This window comes from Anas platyrhynchos, chromosome 33, assembly GCF_047663525.1.
Source record: "Anas platyrhynchos isolate ZD024472 breed Pekin duck chromosome 33, IASCAAS_PekinDuck_T2T, whole genome shotgun sequence".
Taxonomy (NCBI): Eukaryota; Metazoa; Chordata; class Aves; order Anseriformes; family Anatidae; genus Anas; species Anas platyrhynchos.
Window position 1 is genome coordinate 7,432,896 of NC_092618.1, and position 14,667 is coordinate 7,447,562.

At 55.6% G+C, this 14,667-nt stretch overlaps 1 long non-coding RNA gene across 2 annotated transcripts; it reads left to right on the forward strand.

Moving 5' to 3' along the window:
• The first annotated feature begins 11,611 nt into the window (after nt 1–11,611).
• Nucleotides 11,612–13,619, forward strand: LOC140000371 (uncharacterized). Of its 2 annotated transcripts, XR_011805515.1 has the most exons (4): nt 11,612–11,715; nt 12,783–12,947; nt 13,178–13,324; nt 13,411–13,619. It is a non-coding gene; the product is annotated as an uncharacterized lncRNA (long non-coding RNA). The 2 variants fall into 2 exon arrangements; XR_011805514.1 differs by lacking the exon at nt 11,612–11,715 and having other exon boundaries at nt 12,454–12,947.
• The last annotated feature ends 1,048 nt before the right edge of the window (nt 13,620–14,667 follow it).

A 14,667-nucleotide genomic window follows, 5' to 3' on the forward strand; every position in this document is an offset into this window, starting at 1 on the left:
AGGGTTGTTAGGCACTGGAACAGACTGCCCAGGGAAGTGGTGGAGTCACCATCCCTGGAAGTCTTTAAAAGACGTTTAGATGTAGAGCTTAGGGATATGGTTTAGTGGGGACTGTTGGCGTTAGGTCAGAGGTTGGACTCGATGATCTTGAGGTCTCTTCCAACCTAGAAATTCTGTGATTCTGTGATTCTGTAACACTGAAAGAACAGTCGGGTGATCAGGCCATTTCAGTAGGTGGTTATCAAAGAGAGGTCCTGCTTGACAAATCTGATCTCCTTCTAAGACAAGGCAATGTGCTCAGTGGACGAAGGAATGGCTGTGGATGTGGTCTACCTAACCCTCCGTAAGGCTTTCGACACCTTTTCTCACAGAATTCTCCCGGAGAAACTGGCTGCTCAAGGCTTGGGCGTATGTATGCTTACCGTTGCGTCCCGCATGTTCGTGGGAAACCCGGTGCTAAATCATTTGTAGACGACCTGATTCTGGGTCAGGGTTCCGTACGTAGCAGAGCAGCTCCCTCGCTGCGATCTATTGAGAGTCAGCCCTTGACACGAGTTTTTGTCACTTTTCGCCCTTGCCACCACCGGGCGGAGGAGGGAAAGGCAAGGGGATGCAGTTGTCACGCGCAGACCTGCGCCTGCCTGCCGTTCACTCGTTCCCCCCTCGGGGGAGAACACTCTCGCTTTTCTCCCTCTTTTCCCTCTTACCCTCTTCCCATCACACGGCCCCACTTCCCCGCTCCACACGGCATGGATTGGGTCTCTCTCCCGTCTCCTTCCCCGTTTTTTTTCCTCCCCCCCCCCCCCCCCCCTTGCCGGGTCTGGGTTGACCTGGCGGCTCCGGCTCTCTGTTGGAGAGGGTCCAGAGGAGGGCGACGAAGATGGTGAAGGGCCTAGAGGGGAAGACATATGAGGAGCGGCTGAGGGCGCTGGGCCTGTTCAGCCTGGAGAAGAGGAGGCTGAGGGGGGACCTCATCGCAGTCTACAACTTCCTTGCGAGGGGGAGTGGAGAGGCAGGTGACCTATTCTCCGTAATCACCAGTGATAGGACCCGTGGGAAAGGTGTTAAGCTGAGGCAGGGGAAGTTTGGGCTGCACATCAGGAAGAGGTTCTTCACCAAGAGGGTGGTCGCACACTGGAGCAGGCTTCCCAGTGAAGTAGTCACTGCACGAAGCCTGTCTGAATTGAAGAAGCGATTGGACTGTGCACTTAGTCACATGGTCTAAACTTTTGGGTAGACCTGTGCGGTGCCAGCAGTTGGACTTGAACGTTATGGGTCCCTTCCAACTCGGGAGATTCTACGATTCTATGATTATTTCTTCATTATCTCTAATTCAGGAACGTGTGCAATAGTGCAAAGCCACCTACAAATTCCTTTCCCACACAAGACCCACAAGGATCATTGAGTCAAACGCCAGGCTCCACACAGAACCACCCATTATCGGAGGATGTTAGAGCGTTGTGCAAACGCTTGACTTGACTTGACTTCCAGCAGGCTTGGAGCCATGCCCAATGCCCTGGGCAGCTTGTCCCAGTGCCCGACCACCCTTTCAGTGAAAAACCTTTTCCTAACACCCAGCCTCTGCCTCCCCTGTCCCAGCTCCGTGCCGTTCTCTCGGGTCCTGTCACTGTCCCCAGAGAGCAGAGCTCAGCACCTGCCTGTGGTGCAGTTGCCTGAAGTAACTAGGAAAATAAAACTAACATTCACATCTTAAAGAAAATGCACAGCATTGAAAAGGCTTTCAGGGTAGGGCGTAGCTGCATTACCTGAGCATTCCCTAGGCTTCCAACCTTAGATGCTATTGCGCTGGGGGAACCTGGTGTGCTAGCTCTAAGGAACAGCACGGAGCATAGAGTGGAGTGGAGACACCACGGCTAGGCTCTGTGACCAGGTGCGGACTCGATTGTTCCTGTGCACGCTGAGACCGATAAGCTGCACTTTTTGCTACCCTGAGCCAACGACCTGTCATGTTTTGACAAATGCTGTATTCTAATGTACTTTTGCTCATTATTGTGGTGGTTTTACCGTGCTGGGCAGCTAAACCCCACAACCGCTCTCTCACTCCCCCTCCTTTAGATGAGGAGGGGGAGAAATAAAGCAAAGAACAACTCACGGGTTGAGATAAGGATAATTTAATTAAAGGGATATAACTATAATAATTAAATCAAGACTACTATGAACTGAAAATTTAACTAAGGGGAAATAAAAGGGAAAGGGGAAAAGGGAGGGGAAAAGGGAAAATAAAAAGAAGGGAGGAAAACAAACCAACAAAATAAATGAAAGCTATATGGAAGCGCAGAGGAAAGAAATTACTCTCTACTTCCCACAAATGAGCGATGATTGACCGCGTCCTTGAAGCAAGGCCTCAACGCACGCAGCCAGTGTTCCAGAGGAGGACCGACGTCTTCTCAACGAGAGCCCACCCCTCCCCTCTTCTTCCTGTTTCCACCTTTTATTGCTGAGTGTGACATCACATGGTATGGAATATCCCTTTGATCGGTTTAGGTCAGCTGCTGTCCTGGTTTCAGTTAGCACAGAATTAATTTTCTTCCTAGTAGCTGGTGGAATGCTGTGTTTTGGCTTAGGATGAGAAGTGTTCTGATAACACCCCGATGCTTTAATTGTTGCAGAGCAGTGCTTATACCAAGCCAAGGACATCTCAGCCTTTTGCTCTGTCCTGCCAACGGGCAGGCTGGGGGTGCAGTAAGAGCTGGGAGGGGACAGACCCAGGACAGGTGACCCAAACTAGCCAAAGGGGTATTCCATACCATCTGACGTCATGCTAAACAATATATAGGGGTGGCTAGCCGGGGGGAGGGGGCCGGACTGCTCGGGGTTAGGCTGGGCATCGGTCAGCGAGTGGTGAGCAATTGCATTGTGCATCACTTGTTTGTACATACTATTATTACTTTCCTATTATCACCATTGTATTATTATTGTTATTATTTTATTATTATTTTGTTATTATTATTTTCCTGTCTTATTAAACTGTCTTTATATCAACTCACGGGCTTCACTTTCCATTTCTCTCCCCCGTCCCAGAGAGGGAGGGGGGAGGGTGAGCGAACGGCTGCGTGGTGTTTAGCTGCCGGCCGGGTTAAACCACGACAGCTGCCCTAGTGATGTTTCTCTCCTCACCTTTTGCCCACCCCCTAGGAGGGTTAGAGAAAGGCCCGATGCTGTGCCACTGCTGCTCAGCAGTAGACACAACACTGGTGTGATAACACTGCTGTTCCAGCTACAAGTCCAGAGTACGGCACTGTATGGGCTGCTGCCGGGAAAGTTAACATTCCAGCCAGACCCAGTACAATTATAATATCATTAAAATGCCAAAACACACCTCCATCCCAAAAGCTCCCTGCTTCCAAGGTGCGACCACCCCTCTCTGAGCATGTGCTCTGAATTTCTCAGAGCCTACTACTTTAAACAGAGACAAGAAACCTTTTCACCAATCCTAACTAAAATATGCTTGACTAGAGTCACTCAAGCTCCACCTCATAAATTGGCCTAAGAGAGAGGGTGTGTCAGGGAAGATACCATTGTTAGGGAAGGTACCATCATTAGGGAAGATACCACCATCAGGGGAGATGCCATCCCAAGGGAATACACCATCCTGAGGACCTCCTGACTCCTGGGATCAGTCGACGGGCTGAGCCTCTCTTCTCGCCCATTGGGACGCCTTTGGGTGAGATTTGAACACTAGGTTATATCGTGTGTCTCTGCGGAAACTTAGGAATCTCTATAGAGTCTTTGTGCCTTGTAACGCGTTCATTTCCAGGCTGCGCACCTGTGCCACCTCTGTATTTCATACATGCGTTATTGGTGAATCCGTGATTGTGATAGTTCAGGACCCTGAATCTGACCGGACCCGTAACGGTTAATCGGCTACACCCCTAAATGCCACACTGCCCCTCTGCTCCCCTCGTGAGGGAGCTGCAGGCCGCCAGGAGGCCTCCCCTCACTCTCCTCCAGGCTGAATTCTGACACGTATTCAACTTGCTGTCGACCAAAACCCCCAGATCCCTTTCTGCAAGGCTGCTCTCCAGCCTCTTCTGCTGGCCCTAAGTGGAACCCTGGGGAACCCCACTAGGGACTGGTCAACAGCCTGATGCAACCCCATTTCTGTAACCCCTTGAGCCCAACCCATCAGCCAACTTTTCACCCTAAACCGCATGTATTTATCTAGCTGTACAATGGACATTTAGTCCAGAAGGATACTGAGAGAAACAGTACTGAAAACTTGATGGAAATCCAAAACCTGGCATCCCTTGCTCAACTAGACGGGTGATGCTGTCATAAAAGGAAATTAAGTTTGTTAAACAGGACTTTCCCCTCATGAACCTGGGTGGGCTGTGATCAACTGCGTTGTCTTTCCGGTGTTCTTCAGTAATGCCCAGAAGAGTTTCTCCGTATTTTTACTAGGCTCTGAAGAGAGACTGGCGGGTCTGTAATTATTGGGCTCTTCTTTCTTGCCCTTCTTGAAACCTGTCACAATGATTGCCAGCCTACAGTCAACTTGGACCTCTCTGGGCTCCCAAGACCATTGAAAAATAATTGAGAGAGGTCTCACAAGGACATTAGTCGGCCCTCTGAGAACCCTGGAATGAATCCCCTCAGGCCCCGTAGACTCATATGCATCCAGTGTGGGTTTGGCTAGGAGGTTTTTGTTACCGCACTCATGGCCCCCCAACTCTGGGCCCCTTGGGTCCCAGAGCCCATCATTGCTCTTGAAGACAGAGGCAAAAGAGACATTAAATGGCTCTGCTTCGCCTATGTCTGTGTTTGTGAGGTGACCATCCTCAGCAAGTAACGGACCAATGTTTCCTCTAGCCCTCCTTTAGCAGTTCACATCTTCAATACACATATTAATGTATATATCTGCGTTGTTGCCCACACTACTAGCCAGCGTCACCCCTGAGCTTTGCCTGCACCAATTTTCTCCCAACAGAGGCAAACAGCACCTCTGTAGCCCTGCCATGTCACACGACCTCGCTTCCAGTGGCCACACGCTTTCTTTTTGCACTTAAGCTCTAGAAGAAGATCCCTGCTCAGCCAAGCTGGCCTCCTGCCCCGCCTGCTTGACTTCCAACATTTTGGAATCGCCTGCTCCTGTGCTCTTAGGAGGTCGTGCTTAAAAAGATGGACCCCGATACCTTCCAAAACAGCTTCTCAGGGGATCTTCCGAACTAGTTCCCTGAGCAGCCTGAACTCTGCCCTCCCCGTGTCCAAAGTTCACAGAATTGGAGGGGTTGGAAGGGACCTGAAGAGATCATTGGGTCCAACCCCCCTGCCAAAAGCAGGCGTACTGGCAGTTTTCCTCCAATCGCCAAAGATTTTTAAATGTGAAGTGTCAATAGAGAGCTATTTGTGTTTGTATGTTCTTTCTTTGAAGTCTCTGCTGTCTGGGGGTTTCAGAACAACTGCTAACAACTAGTAACTGTTATGACTTCTGAATGGGACACTATGCAAGCCCCTGATATCTGGCCAGGCGGCCAGGAGATTAAGGAGAAGAAAGAAGCTGAAGGATGGCTAGAAGACAAAACTTGCAGGGAACGCTGTGTAAGCTTTTGACATGCTGCCAAGGAGTACAAAGGGGAAGGACAAGAAAAAAAAACTGAGAGGAAGACTACGAGCCTTCAGCATGAAAGACCCCCAGAGACCCCCAGGGGGACCACCAGAGACTGATGCGCATGCTCCAGTAGGAGGGTTTGGATCCCGGAAGCTAATTATAATAACCCATTTTTTTTAGGAGTAGTAATGAATATGTATCAGCCTAGGAGCATAAAAATCAGCTGCTTGATGTAACTGGTGTGCGTCCTGGTGGAGCAGAGACTCCCGGCGCACCCAGCGCTGTTTGCTTACCTCTATTCCTTTAATAAATTGTAAACTTTGATTATAATCCTATTTTGAAGACTGAGCCATTTATAACACAAGCAACAGGTCTAGGATGGCACCTTTCCTTGTTGTCTCCCTCAGTAGCTGTACCAAGGAGTTGTCATCAAGGTGTGTGAGGAATCTCCTGGACCTGCTTGTATCAGCTGTGTGGTCTTCCCAGTTAACGTCTGGCAAGTTGAAGTCCCCCATCAGGACAAGGGCAGTTGAGCTAAGAGAGGTCTCTCTTAGTTGCTTAGCGAATAATTCATTGGTATCGCAAACACCCACTGCAACATCCAAGTGATTGGTTTCTCCCTTAATCCTTATCCAGAAGCTCTCGGCCACGTCCTTGTGCCAGCCCCTTGCCTCGCCTGCCCTGCCTATCCTTCCTGAAGAGCCCATACCCGTTCATCACAGCACACCAAGTCTCGCTTGTTCTGGGATGGAGCTGAAGCTTCCAGCTCCTCCTGCTTGTCCCTCATGCTGGGTGCATCGGTGCAGAAACATTCCAAATGTGCTCCAGTGTACCCAGCGTGGCATGGAGCAGGCCGAAGGATCTCGCTAGCGCACACTCCCTCCCATTTTGGTGTGCCACTTAGAAGATTCTGTCAGGACAGAACAATAATGGATGATGCTCAGAGGGCCTTACGGGGCAAGTGAGCTTTCCAGAAACACCTTTTACCCTGATCTCCTGGGAGGCAGCAGACTTCTCCATGGGTTGGGTCAGGCCGGCATATGCGGCCCTCTGTTCTGCTCAGAAGGGAGTCACTTATGACAGTAACCCTTCTCTTCTTCTTGATGGAGGTGGTCGTGATACTGGGGAAGGCTGACTTGCCCTAGAAAACCCCTCCAACCTGGATGGACCTTCATGCACATCATCGTTTGTGTGTCCATTACTTCCAGAGTCTGTTGTTTCAGGGCACCTGAAAGGAAGGTGAGGTAGGCAAGGAGGGGTTCACCTGCTGCCCCGAGCAGATCTAAACTTCCATCCCTTCGTCACTGAGATGCACTCCTTCTGCCTGATGGCCAGAGGGTAGGGGATCCTCCATTTCCTCTGCTGTGTCTGCCTGACGCATCTGTCCCAGGGCTGGCAGAGTACAGTTCAACCTTCTCCGACTCCCTGGTGCTCCTCAGCCTGCCCACCTCCTCCCGAAGCTCTGCCAGGAGGCTGAGCAGTTCTTCTACCTGGGCGCACCTACCACAGGATGGGATGTCAGGAAGAATTTCTTCATGCAAAGGGTGGAACCGGCTGCCCAGGGCACTGCTGGAGTCCCAGGCCTGGAGCTATTAAAGAAATGCGTGGACTTGGCGCTAAGGGCCGTGGTTTTGTGGTGGGCCTGGTGGTGTTAGCTGACGCTTGGACTTGAGCTGAAGGCCCTTTTCCAAGCGCAAGGGTTCTGTGACTCTTTCACTGGTTGAGTAGGCGCCATGCAGTCACCGGGCCCAGGGAAAAGACGTCCTTGGTGGCCTCCAAGTTAGCTCAGCGTCATGGCACCGAGTCACTGTGAAGGAGCTGCTGGAATAACGAGACAACAACCTAGTTCTATTAAAATATATATTGCTCTTTTGAGGACTGCTGCGGGGCTAGCAGCAACACAGCAGTGGAAATCTCCGTCCTGACATTGCCTTATGCCTTGACGTCAGGATCAGGGTGGTTTGAACTGCCAGGGAACAGACCATGGGTTCCGGGTCGTTCTCTGAAGGCTGGAGGACTGCAAAAAAAATAAGAGCAGAGATGAAAACCCACTCCTTGCAGAGATCCCCAGGCATCCCCTGCAGAGCATGCCAGCCCCACTCGACTCTTCCCCAGGCCAGGAGGAGCAGGAGGGACAAAGGAATCCGTTGAAAGCTGCTGCTCAGCAATGTCCCAAATGCAGCCACCAGTCCTTCCCCACCTGCGCACCACAGGTCAAGTGGGGCACCTTCACAAGCTGGTTCCCTCACCACCTGCCTCCATCCCTTGGGAGGATTCACACACTCCAGGAATCTCCTGGACTCTTTCCTCTCGCTATTGTGCTTCCCCATGAGAGCAAGGGCTAGCAATCGTGACCCTGCTCCTAGCTGCTTGTAGGCTGTCTCATCTCCCTCTTCGTCCTGGTTGCGTGCTCTACAACAGGCTCCCACCTTCTGTCAGCCTTACTGCCCTTTCCCCTGACTCTTCCTCAGGGACACTCAACCCTTTCAGCGGCACTGCCCAGCTCCAGGCTGGGAGGCCATTCCCTGACACCACAGGCTACCCCGTCTCCTCTCCCTCGTTCCTATGGCTGCATTGCTCCTCCGCCCCGAAGCATTTCCCTGGAGCAGGGCAAGGCACGGGGGCCTCTGCCGCTGTCCCCCCAGCCCTAGCACACGCCTCACTGCCCTCACCCACCGCTGAGGATTTCATCCAGCTTCTCCTCGCTCTGGTCCTCGCAGTAGCGCGCAGCAAGACCTAGACACAGAGACCCCATCAGAGCCCCGCTCCCCAGCACGCTCCCAGCAGCGCAGCCCCTGGCCTGGCCAGCCAGGCTGTGCCCCCTCCTGCACCCTGGAGCAAGGGCCCAGTCGGGGGGCTCTGGGGGCAACAGGGCAGTGCCTGGGGCTGCCAAAGGCTGCCCCAAGAGGGACCCAGGGGCTGGGCTCACCAATGAATCTGACGGCCTCAAGTCGCAAGTTGGTCTGAGTGTCCTGCAGGTAGGGCTGGCTCTGCTGCAGGTATTCTTCTACTCTGCCTCTGTCCTGCTGCAGCTGGAGAGAGAGAGAACGCAGGGTCACGGGGCTTGCACACCCTCTCCAGGGTCTCCTCCAGCATCCTGGGGGCAGGGAGGTCAGAGGGGCCTCCAGAAGAGCCCCCTGGGGCTCTGTGCTGGCAGGAAGGGAGCGAGGATGCGGCTGCAGGCAGCGGGCTCTGGCCGGGCGCATTTGCCCAGCTGGGGCAAACCAAGTTGGGTCCTTACCAAGCACTCTCCGATCCTCCATGTCTGTTCTGTCTGGGCCAAGCGCTTGAGCTCCTTGCGTCGCAGAAACTCTGCAGCCACGGCGAGAGCTTCCCCAGAGGCCTGCGGAGCAGCAGAGGTTGGGAGGTAGCAGCACAGCCTTGGGAAGGAGACCCTCTGTCCCCTCCTCTTGGCAGGGCTGCGAGCCTTTCCCAGCGCGTTATGGGAGGCTGTGGTGGGGGGCAGCGTGCACTGGGTTCAGTGGCCAAGGCAAGGCCACGGGACTGCCACCATCGGAGGCAGCTCACAATGAGAGAGATCCCAGAGATCACAGCAAGAGATCAGAGGCTGGACTCGATGAACTTGAGGTCTCTTCCAACCTAGAAATTCTGTGATCCCCCAGAGCAACCCTGTGGCATCAGCACACCCTTGCCCACATAACTGCTCAGCTCTGAGATCTGTACCTTTGCTACGCTCTCACTCTGGTCTCTCATGTGAAAGTAGAGTGGGAGAAGGCTCCTGTGAACCGTCCTCTTCATTTCCTTCTTCCTTTGCCACAGCACAGCCTCCACCACGGCTTGGAAGAGGCAGATGGAGTGCTCCTGCACCTGGCTGGACGCCTGGCAGGGAGGAGGACAGGAGGAATTTCAGCATTAGCGTGGCCGATGTGAAGGGAGCTCCCAGCACTGTGAGATGCTTCAGCGCTGGATCCTTCCCAGAGGAGCTGCTCAGGGGCAGCTGCAAGGCCTGGTGCCCGTGAAGGGCAACGCAATCGGTTGCCATCGCAGGCTGCCCGCCAGCCACCCCACTTTCGCCACCAGCCGCACCAGCCATGCCCAAGCAGAGCTCCCCAGTGTTATAAGTTGCCCCCTTAATTAATTTTCAGAGAGTATTGCATTAATAATAGAAAGGAAGTTATTGAGTAAGCAACAGCAAGCAAAACAGCGTTGGGCGGCAACGGAGTCTCGGCTCCACCAACGGCACGCACCTCACCCCCCCCAGGGTCCCTTTTTATATCTTGGTAATTCTGGGATTACGCAGCACATCCTGGTATATTCTGCGACTGTGTGCACTGTTGCTAGGGGGTCGTCTCTGTCCCTCTGGTGGTCGTGAAGATGAAGGCCGTAGTCTTCCTCGGCGTTGTGGTTCAACTTCTTTTTTTAGTTGGTCATGTTGGCCCAGCGTGAGACAGGAAGGCAGGATGTTGATACACTAGTTTAACAACTTATCAGGAGATGGTTACATGAGCTTTGCAGCAGGGTCTTTGAACAAAAGAGGCAACTGAGATGCAGAAGGAGAGAAGGGGAGGGGGTTCTCTTTTTTGTTACATTAAGCAAAAGAATTTTCATAGTGTCTAGCCAAGTATTATCCAGCTCCTTACTTCAGCAGGGAGCCTTCGCAACTCCCGCTCCTCAAACGGAACTCCTTGTTTTTATAATACAAAAGACAATGAACAAACATTTATTGTGTATTACATGGTGAGGCCGCCCCTCAGGTGCTGTGCTCAGCTTTGGGCCCCTCAGTACCAGAAGGACATCGAGGCCCTGGAGTGTGCCCAGAGCAGGGCTACAAAGCTGGGGAAGGGCCTGGGGCACAAGTCCTGTGAGGAGCGGCTGAGGGAGCTGGGGGTGGTTGGTCTGCGGAAGTGGAGGCTCAGGGGAGACCTCATTGTACTCTACAACTTCCTGAAGGGAGGTTGTGATGAGGAGGGGGTCAGCCTCTTTTCTCAGATAACTAATGATAGGACTTGAGGAAATGGCCACAAGTTGTGCCTGGGGAGATGGGGGACATGGGGATGGGGATGGGGACTTGGGGGCGGGGATGGGGACATGGGGACAGGGATGGGGACATTGGGATGGGGACATGGGGATGGGGACATTGGGGTGGGGATGGGGACATTGGGGTGGGGACATTGGGGTGGGGACATTGGGATGGGATGGGGACATTGGGGTGGGGATGGGGACATGGGGATGGGGACATTGGGGTGGGGACATTGGGATGGGATGGGGACATTGGGGTGGGGATGGGGACATGGGGATGGGGACATTGGGGTGGGGACATTGGGATGGGGATGGGGACATTGGGGTGGGGACATTGGGATGGGATGGGGACATTGGGGTGGGGATGGGGACATGGGGATGGGGACATTGGGGTGGGGACATTGGGATGGGGATGGGGACATTGGGGTGGGGATGGGGACATGGGGATGGGGACATTGGGATGGGGATGGGGACATGGGGATGGGGACATTGGGGTGGGGACATGGGGATGGCACCGTGAGCACGGGGAGGTGGCCGAGGATGTGGGGCTGGGGACGTGGTGGGGACACGGAGGGGGACCTGGGGATCCAGGTGGGGACATGGGGACGTGGGGGGGGACATGGGGACACGGGGGGGGTCCCGGCGCCCCCCGACCCCCCCGCCCCGTGCAGTGCAGCTCGCCCCTGCCCGGTCTGCGCACCCAGGACGTCTGCTGCCGGGGGGCCGGCGTGGCCTGGGGGGTGCACGAGTGCCAGCCCTGCGACGCCGACCCCCGTAAGGCAGCGGGGTTTTTTTTGGGGTTATGGGGTTGGGGGGGGTTCTGCGGTGTGTGGGGGGGGCTCACTTTGTCCCCCCCTCCCCCCCCCCCATTTGCAGCGAACCCCCCCGCCGTGGGGCAGCACCCCTGCCCCAAAGGTTTCCGCCGCGCCAACGGCTCCTGCGTGGGTGAGTTTGGGGAGATTTATTTTTGGGGGGGTTAAAAGGGGATGGGGGGGGTTTTGGGGTGCTGACCCCCACCCTGTGTGTGTGCGTCCCCCCCCCAGATGTGGATGAGTGCCAGGAGGGGGGGTTCTGCAGGAACGGGCTCTGCACCAACACCCGGGGCAGCTTCGCCTGCCTCTGCCACGAGGGCTTCATCCTGGACTCGTCCCGGAGCAGCTGCATCTGTGGGATCGGGATGGGATTGGGGGTGGGGTTGGGGGTGGGGTTGGGGTTGGGATTATGGGTGGGGTTGGGGTTGGGATTGGGATTGGGATTGGGATTGGGATTGGGATTGGGATTGGGATTGGGGTTGGGGTTGGGGTTGGGGCTGGGATTGGGGTTGGGGTTGGGATTGGGATTGGGGTTGGGATCGGGATGGGATTGGGGGTGGGATTGGGATTGGGATTGGGGGTGAGGTTGGGGTTGGGGTTGAGATTGGGGTTGGGGTTGGGAGTGGGGTTGGGGTTGGGGGTGGGATTGGGGATGAGGTTGGGGTTGGGATTATGGGTGGGGTTGGGATTGGGATTGGGATTGGGATTGGGATTGGGATTGGGATTGGGGTTTGGATTGGGATTGGGATTGGGATTGGGATTGGGGTTGGGGCAGGGGCAGGGGCTGGGGCTGGGATTGGGATTGGAATTGGAATTGGGGTTGGGGTTGAGGTCGGGGCAAGGCCTGGAATTGTGGTAGGGATTGGGATTGGGGTTGGAATTGGGATTAGGGTTGGGATTGGGATTGTGGTTGGGATGTGGATGGGGATGGGGTGAGGAGGGAGTAGGGGTTGGGATTGGAGTTGGAGTTGGGATTGGGAGGGGATGGGGATGGGATGGGGATGGGGGTGGTCTGAAATGGAATAGGGATTGGGATTGGGATTGGGATTGGGATTGGGAGGGGATAGGGAAGGGAAGAGGAAGGGGAAAGGATTGGGGTGGGATGGGGATGGAGTAGGATGAGGTGGGATTGGGATGGGAACAGGATGAAATGGGATTGGGGTTAGGACCAGGACTAGGACTGGGATTGGGATTGGGATTGGGATTGGGATTGGGGTTTTGGGGTTGGGATTGGAATTGGGGTTGGGATTGGGATTGGGGTTAGGACCAGGACTAGGACTGGGATTGGGATTGGAATTGGGGTTGGGATTGGAATTGGGGTTGGGATTGGGATTGGGGTTAGGACCAGGACTAGGACTGGGATTGGGATTGGGATTGGGATTAGGGTGACCGGTACCACCCCCCCGCCCCCCCCCCCCCAGCCCACCAGGTGATCTCGGAGGCGCGGGGGCCGTGTTACCGGGTGCTGCGGGAGGGGCGCTGCGCGCTGCCCACCCTGCGCAACATCACCCGCCAGATCTGCTGCTGCAGCCGCGTGGGCAAGGCCTGGGGGCCGGCGTGCCAGCGCTGCCCCCCCTTCGGCTCCGGTGAGCCCCCCCGGGACCCCCCCAACCCCTTGGGATCCCCCCAAAAAAAACCCTTTAGGGCGGACCCCCCCCAAAAAAAACAAAAACCCTTTGGGGAGCCTCCGTTTCATGGGATTTGCACCCAAAGCCACGGGCTCACCCTTTGGAGGGGGGTTTTTTTTGGGGGAGGGGGGTAATTTTTTTGGGGGGGGGGTCCATTTTGACACCCCCTCCCCCCCCTTCAATTGCAGAGGGGTTCAAGGAGATCTGCCCCGCCGGCCCCGGCTACCACTACTCGGCCTCCGACCTGCACTACAACACCCGCTACCTGGGCCAGGACCTGCCCCGTGTCCCCCTGGGGCGTCCCCGTGTCCCCTCCCCAGCTGGGACCGCCGCCCGTGAGCCCCTTGTCCCCCCCGCTTTGTCCCCCCCCACCCCCCCCGGCTGCCAGGACCCCCCCTCACCCCATTGCTCTGCCCCACAGCTCGCTGGCGCCCCGGTCGGCCGCCCCCCAGCAGGTCACCGCCTGTCCCCGAGGTGCCACCGCGGGTCCCCAAGGTGCCACAACGCGTCCCCGAGGTGCCACCACGCGTCCCACACGTGCCACCGCGTGTCCCCGAGGTGCCACCACGGGTCCCCGATGTGTCACCACCTGTCCCCGAGGTGCCACAACGCATCCCCGAGGTACCACCACGTGTCCCCGAGGTGTCACCACATGTCCCTGATGTGCCACCACGTGCCCCTGAGGCACCACCGCATGTCCCTGAGGTGCCACATGTCCCCAAGGTTCCACAGCGGGTCCCTGAGGCGCCACAACGTGTCCCCGAGGTGCCACCAGACGTCCCCGAGGTGCCACAACGCGTCCCCGAGGTGCCACCGCGCATCCCCGAGGTGCCACCACCAGCCCCCGAGGTTGTCATCGTGCCTCGACCCACCCTGGGGCTGCTGGGACCCCTCCCCACGCCACCCGGCCCGGAGGGTCCGGCACCAGGTAGGGCTGGGGCACTTGTGCACGGCTGCACACGTGTGTGCACCGTTGCACGCATGCATGGTTGCAGATGTGCGCAGGGTTGCACTGTGTGCAGCTGTGTGCGTGCATTTTATTTTATTTTTTGCACGTGTGGTTACGCTCTGCGCCGTTGCACATACACATCTCAGCACAGGCGTGCAAGGTCACACGTGTGTGCATGTGGCTGTGCACTTGTGCATGGTTGCATGCTTGCATGGCTGCATGTGTGCAGTTGCATGTGCACGTGTGCTCAGTTACATGTGCAAGCAGTTACGTGTGCAATTTGCATTTATTCAGTCTCGTTTGTGCACAGTTATAGGCGTGCACAGTTACACACGTGCGTGTTACACGTGTGCACACCATTGCAGGCTTGCCCAGCTGCATGCAGCTGCAGTAGCACGTGTGCATCTCATGCATGCACAGCTAAATATATTGTGCACGTGTGCACGGTTTGCATGCATGACTATTTGCACACGTGTGCACGGCTACATGCATGCCTGCTTACACACGTGTGCACAATGCCTACTTACACACGCCTACACGTGTGCATGTGTCCTGTATGCCTATTTGCACACATGTCCACAGTTGCATGCATGCTTGATTGCACACACGTGCACAGTGTGCATGCGTGCATGTTTGCACAGGTGTGCACAGCTGCACGCCTGCCCGTTTGCACACACATGTGTTACTCACGTGTGCCCGCTTGCAGCCGCCGGCAGCGTGTGCGAGCGG